This window comes from Helianthus annuus, chromosome 7 (genome assembly GCF_002127325.2).
Source record: "Helianthus annuus cultivar XRQ/B chromosome 7, HanXRQr2.0-SUNRISE, whole genome shotgun sequence".
In the NCBI taxonomy this organism is placed as follows: domain Eukaryota; kingdom Viridiplantae; phylum Streptophyta; class Magnoliopsida; order Asterales; family Asteraceae; genus Helianthus; species Helianthus annuus.
In genome coordinates, this window is record NC_035439.2 from 92,112,074 (window position 1) to 92,128,286 (window position 16,213).

Genomic DNA, 16,213 nt, shown 5'->3' on the forward strand with positions numbered 1-16,213 from the left:
GCATGTCAGGCACTTCTCCACGTATTTCACTACATCCCCTTTTCATTCCGGGCCACCAATAGTTTTGTTTCAAGTCGTTATACATCTTGGTCACCCGTGGATGAATGGAATAACGGGATTTGTGAGCTTCATCGAGTAAGAGCTTTTTAACTCCACATGTGTTAGGAACCCAAATTCTATTGAAACGTGTTTTCAATCCGTGCTTTCCTACTTCAAGATCCTTAAATTGGCCAACAATTCTTTCCTTTTTCTAGTTCTCCACCTTTAGTGCTTCAACTTGTGCTTCTCGGATTCGTTCCAGTAAGCCTGAGGTCACAATAAGCTGCATTGATTGTACCCTTATCGGGGCATAATCTGTCTTTTGGCTCAATGCATCGGCTACTACATTAGCTTTCCCGGGGTGGTAGTGTATTTCACAATCGTAATCCTTAATCGTTTCCAACCACCGCCTTTGCCTCATGTTTAATTCCTTCTGATCGAAGAAATATTTCAAACTTTTATGGTCAGTAAAGATTGTACATTTTACCCCATACAAATAGTGTCTCCATATTTTTAAGGCGAATACTACTGCTGCCAACTCCAAATCATGAGTCGGGTATTTCTTTTCATGGATCTTCAGTTGCCTCGAGGCGTAGGCTATGACCTTGCCTCGTTGCATTAAGACACATCCGAGTCCCGAATGCGACGCATCCGAATAAACCACCATGTCGTCAACTCCTTCCGGTAACGTTAACACCGGGGCGTGGGTTAACTTTTCTTTGAGCGTTTGGAAGGCTTCCTCTTGTTCGATGCCCCATACAAACTTTTCCTCCTTGCGAGTCAATTTGGTCAATGGTGAGGCAATTTTGGAGAAATCTTGTATGAATCTCCGATAATATCCCGCGAGCCCTAAAAAGCTTCGGATTTCTGAGGGATTCCTTGGAGTGTTCCATTTTAACACGACTTCTACTTTTGACAGATCCACTAGTACCCCGTCGGCACTAATGATATGCCCGAGAAACTGCACCTCTCGTAACCAGAAGGCGCACTTTGAAAATTTTGCATACAGCTTTTCTCGTCTGAGTGTCTCTAACACTTCTTGCAAATGATACACATGCTCAGCTTCATTCTTCGAATACACTAAAATGTCATCGATAAATACAATTACCGACTTATGCAGCATAGGTTTGCAAACCCGGTTCATGAGATCCATGAAAGTCGCGGGTGCGTTAGTCAACCCAAAGGGCATCACGAGGACCTCATAATGCCCGTACCGAGTACGAAAGGCCGTCTTTAGTACGTCTTCCTCCTTGACTTTCAATTGGTGATAACCCGATCTGAGATCAATCTTTGAGAACCAACTCGCTCCTTGTAGTTGGTCAAACAAGTCATCAATTCTTGGAAGTGGGTATCGATTCTTCACCGTGAGTTTGTTTAACTCCCGGTAGTCGATACACATACGCATACTGCCATCCTTCTTTTTCACAAATAGTACTAGTGCGCCCCACGGGGATACACTCGGTCGGATAAACCTCTTGTCGAGCAGTTCTTGGATTTGAGACATCAATTCTTGTAGCTCCGACGGCGCGAGCCGATACAGCGCTTTAGCCACAGGTTTTACGCCCGGAATCAATTTGATTCCGAACTCTACTTCCCGTTCTGGTGGTATTCCCGGTAAATCTTCCTGGAATACATCTTTATAATCGCATACCACCGGCACGTCTCCGATTTTGAGGGATTCTTTCTCCGACTCACTTGTGTATACCATATATGCCTTGCATCCATGTTTCATAAGTTTGTGAGCTTCTAGCATTGTGCATACCACCGGGTTACTGCCTTTTTCACCGTATATTCTGAACGAGTCGCACATACACCCTAGTACATGTTCCTCGACGCTGAGGGCATCCCTGAAGCGCGGGGTCTCTATTAAATTTTCTATAAAGATTATAATTCTTCAAATGAGACTTCTTAAAACTTCGTTCGGAACTTGGCGTGGTATCGGGACAACCAATCCATACCCACGATCACTTGAAATTCTCCCATCGACATTGGGATCAAGTCTATTGTGTATTCTTCATCGTCAATGCTCAATTTACAATTTTTACATACATCACAAACGATAAAACTCTTGTTATTACCTATCTCTACTTCTAAAGGCATAGGTAATTTTGTTAGAACAAATGAGGGATGTCGAATATACCCATATGAAATAAAGGATTTATTCGCACCCGTATCAAATAATATACGCGCAGGAATCGAGTTTACAACAAATATACCTGAAACCACTTCGGGTTCAACTTTTGCTTCTGCGGCAGTCAAGTTGAAAGATCTAGCCTTTGCCTTCGGGGCTTCACCTTTTGTGTCTTGCCCATCTTTCTTTCCCACTAGTTCCGAGCATTCCGATTTCTTGTGACCCGGTCGATAACAATTTTAGCAAACCGTCACTTTTTCCAGGCATGATGAAGCCATATGCCCCGTTTTCCAACATATGGGGCAAGGTTTATCCTTGAAGCGACATTCGCCCCTATGACCCTTTCCACAGATTTTGCAATTTGGCGACCCGCTTTTTACTTCTGATTTCTTTCCCGTTTCGTTCATTCGCGCTTTCTTGTTAGGGCTTTGATTGACATTATGAACCCTCTGTTCACCCCGTTAAACCTGCTTTCTCAATTCGATCTCCCGTTCCCGAGCAACATTTATGAACTCGGTAAGGGTCTCATATTTTGAAGGAGTCATAAACTCCCTATACTCGGCGCTCAACATATTGTAATAATAATATATCTTCTGTTCTTCGTTTGTTATCAGTTCATCACAAAACTTCATTTTATCCATAAACGTTCCCGTGATCTTGTCTATAGACTCACCCTTTGTCACACCCCAACCGATGGCGGAAACATCGGAGTGAGACGAAGAAAGATTGCTCATCACACATAACGCTATTTGAGACAATATTTAATAAACCGATTTCATTTCATAATTCATTTGTCAACATTACAAGAAATCGAATAACGTCAAGTTCAAAGGAATTACAATACAACATAATCAAAATTGATAGAACGATTAAACCTAAACGTCTATATGTGTATCTAGGCATCAACGCTACTTCATTTCATAGCATCATCATCCTCAACCTGTAACATGTTTAAAATAAAGTTCAGTGCAAAAGCAAAGGCGAGTATACAAGTTTAAGCATAAGTATAAGTATAAGTATAAAAGTTTAAAACGAATCCACATGGCAACTTAGTTTATACGAGATCAACCTAACGTGGCATGCAATATTTCTAGCCAACCTCTGTTTACGCAAGAAAGTTTAATTAATTCAACATGACCCAAGTTTAAGGGGGGCGGTGCGTTACTCCTATAGCGCTATACATGTCGAAGGGAGGCTCGTGAGAGCTAATGACTAAAACATATCACATAAGTATGGTCCACATAAGCATCAAGTATCATAACATAGTATTCATGTATAAGGATTGTTTTGTGCATTGCATAAAGAATAAGTTTAAGTGTAGTTTAATAGTAAAACATGTTACACCCCAAAAAGTGGTAAACATAAAAAGGGGGTTGCGAGTATACTCACAAATTTGCATATGCTTTCCGATTATCCAATGTGACGAAGTTGATAAGGTTAGGAGGTTGAATATGTTCTTGTAGGGATTTAGGAAGTTAAAACACAAGAATATAGGTATTCGAAAGTAATCATCCTTTAACACTAAGTACTTGTTCTTGACACTATGAAACCTCAAGGGTTAATGTTTTCAGGAGTAATATACTCATTAGAATTGTAACAAGTCTTATGTCTTAGATAATGTTATTCTAATATCTTGACGAACGAACACGAGTCCACCATCAAGGGTTCGAATAGTATATATATATATATATATATATATATATATATATATATAAGTATTATATGTATTATTTAGTCCATTAGTCAAGCATGAGGTAGAAGATAAATCTTCATTTAGGTACCTCTATTGTGTCATAGAATTCATGTAGGAGGTAGGAAAATAAGCTTCCATTTAGGTACCTCTTATGGTTCACCACTACACTTGATGTAAAAACATACAAGGAGGGTCATGAACTAATATCAATACAAGAATAAGAAACAACTATACTAGGAGAAATCATCAAGTAATGTGGAGATTCTATGTTGGACAACCCAAGTTAGTCCTTAATCACACCTACATCAAGTCTTCGACTTAAACATTACTTGTGGGTTAAAAACCCTAAACAAAACAGAATGTTGTATATGAGGTTTAACCTCTGATTTTGAATGTCTCAACCTTGTTTTTAAGCCTAACTAACCATAGAAGTGGTTATAAGCATAAGGACATAGGTTTGAGATGAGTTAGACTCAAGTTGAACAAGTTTAGTAAAAGTTTAGATGAAATCAGAAATGAACAGTGAACTTTGGAGTCGTAGTAGTCGTAGTCGTAGTAGTCGTAGTCGTAGTAGTCGTAGTCGTAGTAGTCGTAGTCGTAGTAGTCGTAGTCGTAGTAGTCGTAGTCGTAGTAGTCGTAGTCGTAGTAGTCGTAGTAGTAGTAGTCGTAGTAGTCGTAGTCGTAGTAGTCGTAGTCGTAGTCGTCGTAGTCGTAGTCGTCGTAGTCGTAGTCGTCGTAGTCGTAGTCGTCGTAGTCGTAGTCGTCGTAGTCGTAGTCGTAGTAGTCGTAGTCGTAGTAGTCGTAGTCGTAGTAGTCGTAGTAGTAGTAGTCGTAGTAGTCGTAGTCGTAGTAGTCGTAGTCGTAGTCGTCGTAGTCGTAGTCGTCGTAGTCGTAGTCGTCGTAGTCGTAGTCGTCGTAGTCGTAGTCGTCGTAGTCGTAGTCGTCGTAGTCGTAGTCGTAGTCGTAGTAGTCGTAGTCGTAGTAGTCGTAGTCGTAGTAGTCGTAGTCGTAGTAGTCGTAGTATACGCGCAACCGATACTCAACATACTGGAACTCATAACTTATACATGCTTAGTAACTAGTGGTAGTGGTAGTGGTAGTGGTAGTGGTAGTGGTAGTGGTAGTGGTAGTGGTAGTGGTAGTGGTAGTGGTAGTGGTAGTGGTAGTGGTAGTGGTAGTGGTAGTGGTAGTGGTAGTAGTAGTAGTAGTAGTCAACGTTTTAAAAACCGGTTTTTAAATCAAACCGGATTAGGCTAAAAAATGGTTCAATCGGTTGAACCGAGCGGTTCAACCGGGTTTACTAGCTAATTCTATAATTTCATAAATTGCAACAACTCAAAAGTTAATCCAAAAATGCATGATTACATATTAAAGATATTAAAAGATGATCCAAAAGTAAATCCATAATAAAAAATAATCCAAAAGATAATCGAAAATCATTCAATTTTCCAACAAGCTCTTTTAAATGAAAGTGTACGATATGTTTAATTCATTTGAGTGTTGAATACATCAACTATTTTCGTTTCATACAATATTAAATAAGAACTTTTAGTTACGAATAATCATAATATATAAAAATTACGTGAGATAAATAACATATATAATAAAAATAAGTAACAACCCAAACTAAAATAACCCTGGGCCGGCACCGGTATTACGTTTCAAACCGGTATACCGGATTTTACCGCCGGTACAAACCTAATGCCGTTTTACTTATGTACCGGGGTGTTTCGTACCGGATTTACATCTGGAAACGGTAATACCGGTATAACCGGCCGGTATTTACCGGTTTTTATAACATTGGTAGTAGTAGTGGTAGTGGTAGTGGTAGTGGTAGTGGTAGTGGTAGTGGTAGTGGTAGTGGTAGTGGTAGTGGTAGTGGTAGTGGTAGTGGTAGTGGTAGTGGTAGTGGTAGTGGTAGTAGTAGCAGTAGTAGTAGTAGTAGTAGAATTTAATCACATAATTAATAGTTACTAAGCATGTATAAGTTATGAGTTCCAGTATGTTGAGTATCGGTTGCGCGTATGCATTCAAGATTGGTAACGTATAACCCGAGTATTGCAACAAGTATAAGCATGTATAAAAATAGAATTGCATTACATTCGAAGTCTCAGATTTACAATGGTTTGAAACGAAATACGAAATACAAAGGAACAAACTTCCAAAAAAAAAAAAAACAGAAATACCAGACACGTTTTCTAGTGAAAGAAAGTTACGAAAAAGCGGGGCGTTACAGTCTCCCCTCCTTTAGGAAATTTCGTCCCGAAATTTATTCAAGATGAAGGCTTGAAAAAGTTCTGGCATAAGGTGATTATTAAGAATTGAGACTTGGAAAATTTGAAACGTTTTGAAAAGTATGAAGTTTTGGAGAACGACAAGTTCTAGTACTTTGAATAAAGTGATAACGATCTACTAAGTATGTCTATATAAGAAATAAGAGTAGGAAGACGGTTTAACAGACTTGATTGTCAACGAGGTTCGTATAAAAGACAAAAATAATGGAGAATACTAGAAGTATAGAAGTGGACGATTGATTCTTAATAAACGAATGCAGATATAAGAATGATATGAGTATTAGATAGACGAAAGTAGCGTGTTAAAGATGAAGTCTCGTCGTGGATAATCGGATATAATGCGTTTGTGAGTTGTTTAAAGTTTGTATTAGGTCCAAAGGCCTGCAAAACACTGAATTTCTCATGGCACGTTTTATGAAATTTTGGTAACATGGTGAAAACATTTATATATAGGAAGTACCGACGGCGTATCCACCATGTTTTGACCACATTACATCCGTTTCATATTCGGTGTCATGTTGCATTCCGTGTCTTACCATACACAGTAGTACACTCTAGGGTTCTCATGCGCTTATCACTATAATCCCGTGTGCACCCGCGATTATATTGATCATCGCATGATCCGCATAGCATGTACTAGGTATGTATGAATTAGGGTATACATAATTTAAAAATTAAGAATGTGTACATGTAAGAATGTAGTATGTAAGCAAGTCCATGCTTAAGTATGTATGGGACCCACGTAAGCGAATCCCTCGGATTACGCTTGCATACGGGTACGAATGTATGAATCATGAGTATGAATGAAAGTATGAGCATAAGTTTAAGTATGGATATGCGTGTATGTATGAGCATAACCATAAAACGTATAAGTAGTATGTGTATAAGCATAAGCATAAGCATGAAACGTATGAATATAAGTGTAGGTTCGAATAATAAAAACTACGTATATAGTGTATGTTGGGTCATCACGGATTTAAGTGTATAAAAGCGTTCAAAAGGTCGAGTATGTAAATATGAATGATATAAATGATGTTATCGCGAGGTAACGACCAAAATGTGTATGATGATATGCATGTATAGTCGTTTAAATGAAACATTGAGTTTATCGAATCAAAAATTAGGTTGAGCTTGATTTGAAGGGTAGAATATAGTTTCTATATGTAAGAATATATAAAATACTCATTGGTTAAGCATAATGTATTTTGTCATGATTGAAATGCTACTTTTGTTTAAAAAAATGAGTTTACGCATGTTGAAGATTTTCGGTCCCCATGAAGTCTTCTAGCCCACGTGTTTAGTAAATTTGCATTAAGTAGTGTAGGAAAAAGTCCTTCGAAAATAATAAGTTTGCTTCATTTGCATCAAAATAAGAAATTTTGAATTTAGGGGGTTCTTGTAAAAACGTTGATCTTTAGAAAAAGAGATTTAGCAAAAGGACTTAGTGTTTATTGTAAAGGGTTTTGTCAAATGATTTGTTGATGTTGAAAAGAGTCCTTGGTAAAACGATCTTATAATATCTATAAGATCTTATAAGCAATTAAGAAAGGTTGGTTTGATTTCGATTAAGATTAGATGTCTCTAGTATGATGATATAATGTGAGCGTGTTTTGGTGATTAAGTCGAATATGAAGTTCATGGGCAAGAGTTTCATTGGACCGATTAGGTTGATAGGTAGCATTACGTAAGGTTTTAAAATCCGGGTAATAAAACGTTTTAAGATATGATTAAGAATCTCGTGTATATGAGTTGAGTGAAAATGGATTGTAGAATAAGAAGTACATTTGATAAAACAATGTATTTTGAAATCGGTATAAGTAGGTATTTTGAATAATGATAAATAATTTAGGTATAAAACATGATCGGGTTTGCATAATAAAACATTTTGAAAGAAAGTTTTGGTAACGATCACCTAGGTATAGGAATCACCCCTAACTCGTTGGTGAGGTCGTTTTAAGGAAAGATGGAGTGGAGTTAATCGTCAAGGTAAGGAAATTACTCCTATCTCGATGATATGCCTCCATTTGTTGTTACAAGGAATATGAATAAAATTATATGAAATCATGCATATGCATAAATATATGAAAAAGATTCAATATGTTGTGTGTGTGAGAAGAAAATATCGAATGTAAATTTGAAAGATTGCATCGTATAAGATAAATAATAGAAACACATGTTTGATTAAAATTTGGATGGTTCCAAAACGGAACTTTGACTAACCAAAGTGGTCGAAAAGTCTTTCGAATTTGAGGAGCATGCTTTGGCCTAATAGGTGAAATACTCTCGCCGACAAGTCGGTTAACGGTATCTACCCTTCTGGTTACTACATGTCCCAAATCAATCGAAATTTCGAGACTTGGCGGGATTTTATGAAAAAAAATCAAGGAATGGAAACTAGTCGACAAGGTGCGGGTTTCACCCCTAACTTGACGATTTCGTATCCTAATTGTGGTTGGTACTCGTCGGGTCAAAATTTAATTTCAACACTTTGACAAGGGTCCACTAGAATTTGAAATTTGAATTTCTCCATCAAGGTGAGGATTTCACTCCTATCTTGATGGTGAATTTCATGTAAAAAGCAAAAGTAGATGGATTGAGAGTTGTTCACCAAATTGTGGGTTTCACGCCTATTTTGGTGAAGTTGTCTCGTTTGTCTATTACGAGTGGTTTTGATTTTAGTATAAGCGAGTAAAAAGATGTATGTTCAAAATAATAATAACAAGTATAAGCACAATAAGCATCTCAAGAAATAATACGTAAAAGACATTTCAAGGATAGCACATAAAGGATGGAATAATACAACAAGTATTAACAAATAATAAAGCAAGTATTAACACAAAAATGACATATATGTTTAAAAGGCCAAAAGCAAATAAATAACGAGTAAATAATGTATCATGCAAGTGGTTCAAGTAAAACATAAGAATAAGGTTCTAGAACTATAGACTAGGTAAAAGGCATGGCAATTCTACCTAATTCCCTATAGTTATTGCTCTGATACCAATCTGTCACACCCCAACCGATGGCGGAAACATCAGAGTGAGACGAAGAAAGATTACTCATCACACATAACGCTATTTGCGACAATATTTAATAAACCGATTTCATTTCATAATTCATTTGTCAACATTACAAGAAATCGAATAACGTCAAGTTCAAAGGAATTACAATACAACATAATCAAAATTGATACAACGATTAAACCTAAACGTCTATATGTGTATCTAGGCATCAACGCTACTTCATTTCATAGCATCATCATCCTCAACCTGTAACATGTTTAAAATAAAGTTCAATGCAAAAGCAAAGGCGAGTATACAAGTTTAAGCATAAGTATAAGTATAAGTATAAAAGTTTAAAACGAATCCACATGGCAACTTAGTTTATACGAGATCAACCTAACGTGGCATGCAATATTTCTAGCCAACCTCTGTTTACGCAAGAAAGTTTAATTAATTCAACATGACCCAAGTTTAAGGGGGGCGGTGCGTTACTCCTATAGCGCTATACATGTCGAAGGGAGGCTCGTGAGAGCTAATGACTAAAACATATCACATAAGTATGGTCCACATAAGCATCAAGTATCATAACATAGTATTCATGTATAAGGATTGTTTTTTGCATTGCATAAAGAATAAGTTTAAGTGTAGTTTAATAGTAAAACATGTTACACCCCAAAAAGTGGTAAACATAAAAAGGGGGTTGCGAGTATACTCACAAATTTGCATATGCTTTCCGATTATCCAATGTGACGAAGTTGATGGGGGTTAGGAGGTTGAATATGTTCGTGTAGGAATTAGGAAGTTAAAACACAAGAATATAGGTACTCAAAAGTAATCATCCTTTAACACTAAGTACTTGTTCTTGACACTATGAAACCTCAAGGGTTAATGTTTTCATGAGTAATATACTCATTAGAATCGTGACAAGTCTTATGTCTTAGATAATGTTATTCTAATATCTTGACGAACGAACACGAGTCCACCATCAAGGGTTCGAATAGTATATATATATATATATATATAAGTATTATATGTATTATTTAGTCCATTAGTCAAGCATGAGGTAGAAGATAAATCTTCATTTAGGTACCTCTATTGTGTCATAGAATTCATGTAGGAGGTAGGAAAATAAGCTTCCATTTAGGTACCTCTTATGGTTCACCACTACACTTGATGTAAAAACATACAAGGAGGGTCATGAACTAATATCAATACAAGAATAAGAAACAACTATACTAGGAGAAATCATCAAGTAATGTGGAGATTCTATGTTGGACAACCCAAGTTAGTCCTTAATCACACCTACATCAAGTCTTCGACTTAAACATTACTTGTGGGTTAAAAACCCTAAACAAAACAGAATGTTGTATATGAGGTTTAACCTCTGATTTTGAATGTCTCAACCTTGTTTTTAAGCCTAACTAACCATAGAAGTGGTTATAAGCATAAGGACATAGGTTTGAGATGAGTTAGACTCAAGTTGAACAAGTTTAGTAAAAGTTTAGATGAAATCAGAAATGAACAGTGAACTTTGGAGCCTTTTTGCCGGAGTTCCAGGGACTTATTTACTGTGAAAAACCCATGGAATCGAAGCCAAGGTCAATCCAAGCACATAGGAAAAAGAATGGACTAAATCGGACAAGAAATGAATAAGTTATGCTCATTTTCGTGAAGGCTGGACAATCTGTCCGAACTTGAGTTGTTGCTGCGAAATTAGAGACTTTGAGAGTGTGTTTATGGGTTGTAAAAGTGGAAAAGTGGTTGGGATTAGAGTAATATTTATAGGGAAGGATTAGGGTTAAAGTTGGTTGTAACAAATAGGATTAGTTGAGGGTTCAATGAATAAAAAAATAATATTTAAAACCAGCCTTAATGGCTGCGTGCGCAAGGCTGTATTCCGCCTTAACTTTCTTTTCTTTTGTTATCAAATTAATACATAAGTTGGTGGTTGCATATTATGTTAAGCCTAGGTTATTGCATAATTAGCTATCTATTTAATTCACCATGTGATAGGTGTTTAACAATAATAATAAAAAAAGGTAATTTCTACAAATGTTTGCCAGCTTACGAAGCTGACTTTCATCTTTTTATCTTTTTTTTAATATTAATTCAACATCAACTTTACGTTGATTGTTGATGTTAAACATATATTATTATTATTATTAATAGAATTTAATCACATAATTAATAGTTACTAAACATGTATAAGTTATGAGTACCAGTATGTTGAGTATCGGTTGCGCGTATGCATTCAAGATTGGTAACGTATAACCCGAGTATTGCAACAAGTATAAGCATGTATAAAAATATAATTGCATTACGTTCGAAGTCTCAGATTTACAATGGTTTGAAACGAAATACAAAAGGAACAAACTTCCAAAAAAAAAAAACAGAAATACAAGACACGTTTTCTAGTGAAAGAAAGTTACGAAAAAGCGGGGCGTTACACCCTTGTGCCTAAGTTGCATGAACTCTTCCTTGATTCGATTTATGACCGCCTTGGGACTGTGGTGTTTAAGAAACGGCGTCTTAAGTTCATCCCATGTCATGGCTTAGCCGCTTCGTTTCCAATTTCTTTCTTTTTGTTATCCCACCAGTCTTTTGCTTGACCCCTTAATTGACCCGTACCATAGGCTACGTAGTCATCTTCGTCACAATGGGTCCTCTCGAATACGCCATCGATATCACTTAGCCATCGCTGGCATACTATTGGGTCTACCTCCCCATTATAGACTGGCGGTTTGCACGTCATGAACTCCTTGTATGTACAAGGCTTTCGTCCTCTGGACTTTTCCCTTGCTAGATTGGCATTATCTTCCAATTTCTTGATTCTTTCATCAACCAATCATAGTACCGTATTCTGGATTTTATCGATGAAACCAGACAAACTATTTTCGATTGCCTTTCCAACCTCCTCGGCAATCACTTCTCTCATTTTCTCGGTGACTCTCAGCACCGCATCATCGTTACTTTCATCCGCCATCTTTAATACTAAAATGTTTACATTAACCGTTAAACATTTCATTTATAACATATGATTTACTTGTTTTGGTTTAATCAAGTTCATAACTTGATTCAACCGTTCTTGTTTCATGCATTTCCTGTGTTTGAGTGAACTTACCCACCCTTTTCGTGCATATTTGTTTATGTTTCATCTCTATATTCTCTAAATCTACTTAAAACAATTAACTCTTACCGGATGCTTGATCAAGCTTGAACCGAACACACTTTATTGACAACCCTTAGCTCTGTTTACCAACTTGTAAGACCCGACTTAATATAACTAGTTTAGTGATACAAAAACTTGCATTTAGTACAAGAATTTAAGAGTTTACAAAAAATCTTCATGGTTTTAAGACCTTACAAGGTCATAATATTCAAGTCATCATACTACTAGTTAACTTTTAAAATATAGTTTCAAGCGTTTACATATTACTAAAACAAAATAGACAAAATGCGGAAGCTTCATTTGGTGCGTTCGGTTCTTGATGTATGCTTGATCACCATCCGGGTTAGGACCATCTTCACCTACGGTCAAAACCATTAAAATTATTAGTTTGACACTTTAAAAGTCAAGTATAAGCAAATTCCACATTCAAACAAGTCAAAAACAAACAAAATTCGAGATCCGATGCGGTCGCGCCACACGACGGGGTTCAGAGACGGCCGTCGCGTGCCGCCACCACCGTCGCGTCGCGACTGTGTCTTTGTTTGTCCGTGGCGTAGCACCAGCAAGTGATTTCGACAGAAGGTTGTTATTTGGAGCTGCAAATTCAGCCCAACACCATTTATCTAAATTCCAAACTTTAAATTGGCATAACTTTTGACTCGGGCGTCCGTTTTAGCCGATTCGTTTTCCTACGCGACCGTAATTTAATTACGGACGCGTTTGTCAACACGTTTTGCATAAAAATATCATTTCAAAAACAGTTGTCCTATAATTTGTATCTTGTTTATTTGACCCATTTGTTTACAAGTTCATGACATGTATTGTTGTCATCACACACTTTAGACTAATGCACTCGTTTCTACGTTTACCAAATATGAGCTTTTGCTCCCCTCCTGAGGGTTGCTTATGCAATGACCATAATGCTTATTTCCAAGAATTTAATCCATGCCTTTCAGAATCATTTGACAAGAAAATGTTTCGAACCATAATCCCTCTACAAGGGATCATGCTTTTGCAACGGAGTTGCGTGTCCATTACACGACCTATGCTTGATATATAAACAATCACAAGTGATGGCTATTAATTTCTATGTTTGTAACACAACTTGTTTTGACCTGTTTGGATGCCGAATGGGTGTCTCCATTGCTAGACACGTCCAAACTCTATTTCTAACTCATGTTTTGACACGTTTTACTTGTCTAAGGCACTTTGTCACTCCCGTGACTTAACGGTTTTCCTTGTTTACCAAATTTCAATATAACAAAGTAAGACCAACAATTAAAGATAATGTAGCGAAACTATAAGTCTCGTACCTTCAAAGTGCACCCTTCAAGCGTGTTTCACCTCCGGCTTATCCACTTGACGATCCGAATGCTTTACCTAAAGAGTTCCATTTACCATCAATTTAGAACTCTTTTATAATCAATAACGGACAACTTATTATGATATTCAAATCTGCGTTTTTGTCCGATTTAACATTTTATTCCTCATTTAGGCGTTTCAACAAATATCTAGCGGGTCAAATTCTTACATAATGATTACTAGTTTCTTGACATGTTATTTCCTTCTATATCCACTTCAATTGGGCAATTTGTAACAAGTTTTAACATCAATATTTTTCTGAATTTAACACATAAATTCAGTTTCACTAAATTAACAAATCATAATCTCAGTGTTTGTCTAACTTGTACAATTTCATTAATCACTTACCATGGTAATCACAAACCCTACAAGTATGATGCAAGGTTTTCACAAGAATCATCTAGGGTTTAACCTTAGACATCATATTACTTCAAGATTCATCCATGCATCACGTATTTAAGCTCAATTTCAGTTTCCCATAATTAACCTAGAATTTAAGATGAATCAAAACATCACGATTTTACATACCTTATGATCCTTTCAACTAGGTGATCATGAATTTGTGCTTGAAAATCGATTTAGACTTGATTTAGGCTTTCAATTTTGAGCTTTTGTGAGGATTTGGGTTTGAAAAGGGAATCCCTGATCTCCCCCTTGTTCTGATCGACCCAGACACGCACGTATGTGTGTGTTTGGTGTGTTAATTTCTATTTTAACATTCTACTTTCAATCTTTGCAAGTTTGGTCCCTTAGTTTTTGTTTAATTTATAATCTAGGTGTTTTAACCTTATTATATGCCACTACAAGGCTCGTAGCTGACTGGGTTATAATTTCCTAGTTAGCTGTTTCCTGTTTAATTAGCACTTTATAATTCTGATTTAGAGTTTTATAAATTTCGGGTTGTTACATGTCGGGAGGGCTAACATACGTTGTTTTAACTGTGTCCACGCTAGAGAACCCCCTCGCACAATAGATCCCCAATTTAAACCCCTCAATGAGAAAACCCCTATCACCCAGACTCGAAATTGAGACCTGGAGAGGAAAGCTCACCCGGGCCCGCCATAAGTGGAACTTAAATACCCGTGGCCACCACTAGAGCACTAGTGATGGTTAAGTTATCTGTTTGATATTAGGTAATGAAATAAACGAGAGAATAAAATGTACAAATGAATGAAATAGACAATGGAATAAATGAATCATTACATTATATTGTTATGTTTGTTACTCACATGTGAAAAGAATAATTTCTTACTCTATAAAGTTTCATAAGCAAAAAAAGACGAAGTAACAAAATCTAATTGGAAAATTGGTTTTTAATAAACCAACCTTTGTCCCGTTGGTAAATAATAATCTTACCTACGTAATACAATAATCCTACCTATCAACATGTTGGTACTCAATGAACTTCCGTTATTTTTTTTAACTGAAGTTAGTTTTTAAGTTTTATTTATTACACAAATAGTCCCTATAGTCGTAATTTACTAGTTTTAACTATTTTAAAACTAGTAAATTACAGTCTCTTAAGGTTTTTTTGTTTTATAAAATAGTTCAAACTAGTAAATTACAACTACAAGGACTTTTTTGTGTAATAAATAAAACTTAAAAATTAACTTCAGTTAAAAAAAATTAACAGAAGTTCATTGAGTACCAGCATGTTGATAGGTAGGATTATTGTATACCAATTACGTAGGTAAGATTATTATTTACCAACGGGATAAATGTTGGTTTATTAAAAACCAATTTTCCAATCTAATTTATTAAAAACGACAAAAATATAATTACCTCAACAGTTTTAATAACAATAACTAGAATAATAAAATAATATATTTATGGTAAAAAAGTTAATAAAAATAATAATAATAATAATAATAAATAATATAATTATAATAATATATTCATTTTCATTCCTTGAAGTAATGAAAAAAAAACACCCTTTTACCAAGGAATGAAATTCTTATATTTGGAAGGAGTTATGTTCCTTTAGGAATCGTTCATTCCCTTACTACATGATAACCAAACATGTTTATTTTCATTTATCAGAATGATTCATTTCATTTCGCCTTTAATTCCTTCATATCAAACGCTTAAATTTATTTTTATTTTCATCAAACTGCTATTACAAATTTACCATTAGCAAGCAAATATATCAAGTTAATTATCACCTTATTTTTCTTTTCATCAAACTGTTATTACAAATTTACCGTTAGCAAGCAAATATATCAAGTTAATTATCACATGTTAGGATCTAGTACACACACGAACACGAACATGACACCGAAAGCAATAAACGAACACAAGGATTTACGTGGTTCGGTCTAAAATCACCTACGTCCATGGGTGGAAACTAGGATATTTTATTAAGGTGTTAAACATTACAAGTACAAGAAATCAATATATAGAGTACACAATTAGGGTTGAAGCCCAAAGGGCCGCGACTTGGGCCGACTGCCCTAACTATCGCGCCACACCCATAGGTGTCGAGAAGTTTACAACCCAACAGTCTCCCACTTGGAGGCTTCAAAG